This window comes from Panthera onca, chromosome A2 (assembly GCF_046562875.1).
Source record: "Panthera onca isolate mPanOnc1 chromosome A2, mPanOnc1 haplotype 2, whole genome shotgun sequence".
Classification (NCBI taxonomy): Eukaryota; Metazoa; Chordata; class Mammalia; order Carnivora; family Felidae; genus Panthera; species Panthera onca.
The window spans coordinates 93,770,399-93,772,116 of NC_138340.1; the positions used below are offsets into that span (position 1 = coordinate 93,770,399).

General features: G+C 39.2%; 1 pseudogene; it reads left to right on the top strand.

The window, feature by feature from the left end:
* The first annotated feature begins 384 nt into the window (after nt 1–384).
* LOC132679155 (large ribosomal subunit protein eL30 pseudogene) lies at nt 385–720 on the top strand (annotated as a pseudogene).
* Nucleotides 721–1,718: the final 998 nt, after the last annotated feature.

The window sequence follows — 1,718 nt, forward strand, 5'->3', positions numbered from 1 at the left end:
GCCACTGTGGAAAACAATATGGAGGATCCTCAAAACTTTAAAAAAAGAAGTACCATAGGATGCAGTAATTCCGCTTCTGGGTGTGCGTTTGAAGAAAACAAAAATACTCATTCAAAAAGATATACACCCCCCCCCCTGCTTATTGCAGCATTATTTACAACAGTCAAGACATGGAAACAACCTAAGTGTCTGCTGAAGGATGACTCAATAACTAGAGTGTGGAATGTATGTGTGCACATGCATGTGTGTGTGCACACTCGCGCACAATGGAAAATTATTCAGCCATAAAAAGGAATGAAATTTTGGTGGGAATTGTTCCTTTCTTGCTCCAGCCATCTTGGCAGCTGCTCTTGGTTGGGTCCATCCCGCACCTAAGGCAGGAAGATGGTGGCTGCTAGGAAGACAAAAAAGTCACTGGAGTTGATCAACTCTAGGCAGCCACTCATTACAAAAAGTGGAAAGCACATGCTGGGATTCAAGCAGACTCTGAAAATGATCAGACATGGCAAAGTGAAACTGGTCATCCTTGCCAACTACTGCCCATCCTTGAGGAAATTTGAAACAGAATACTATGCCATGTTGGCCAAAACTAGTGTCCATCACTACAGGGGCAATAACACTGAATTGGGAACAGCACGTGGGAAATACTACAGAGTGTGCACTCCAGCTATCACTGATCCATATGATTCTGACATCTCATTAGAAGCATGTCATAACTGACTGGTGAAAAGTAAATCATGCAAAATTTTTCTTTAATAAAACTAGCCAGAGCTTGTTTAAAAAAAAAAAAGTGGGGCACCTGGGTGGCTCAATGGGTTGAGCGTCCAACTTCGGCTCAGGTCATGATCTCACGGTTTGTGAGTTTGGGCCCGCATTGGGCTCTGTGCTGACAGCTCAGAGCCTGGAGCCTGCTTCGGATTCTGTGTCTCCCTCTCTCTCTGCCCCTCCCCTACTCACACTCTGTCTCTCTCTATCAAAAATAAATAAAATGTAAAAAAAAAAAGAAGAGAAAAGAAAGAAAAAGAAAAGGAATGAAATCCTGCCATTTACAGCAACATGAATGGATCTTGACGGCATTATGCTAAGTGAAGTAAGTTAGACAGAAAAAGACAAATACTGTATAAGCTCACTTATATGTGGAATCTGAAAAAAAATTTAAAAACTGAGCTCATAGATATAGGGAACAGATTGGTGGTTGCCACAGGTGGGAGGAAGGGATGGAGAACAGGTGAAGAGGGACAAAAGGTACAAATTGCCAGTTATAAAATACATAAGCCACAGGATGTAGTGTGTAGTGTGGTTACTATAGTTAATAATACTGCATTGCATACTCGAAAGTTGTTAATAGATTTTAAAAGTTCTCATCACAAGAAAAAACACTTTTTGTAACTATGTATGGTGACAGATGTTAACTACACTGACTATGCTGATCATTTTTCAATATATCCGAATATCGAAACATTATGTTGTACACCTGAACGTAGCATAATTTTATAGGCCAATTATACCTCAATAAAAAATAATAACTTATGGAAATGCTTGAAATGGTAAGAATTTGGTACCAATAAAATCAGTGAATATTACATGTAGATAGTAAAGGATAGTATGTAACGATACGCATATATATGTATATGTATATACACATAAGCAAACATAGATGATGTTTAGACACACACAGGAGTGAACATACCGAATCTGATGCCTACTATAAGCCTCAT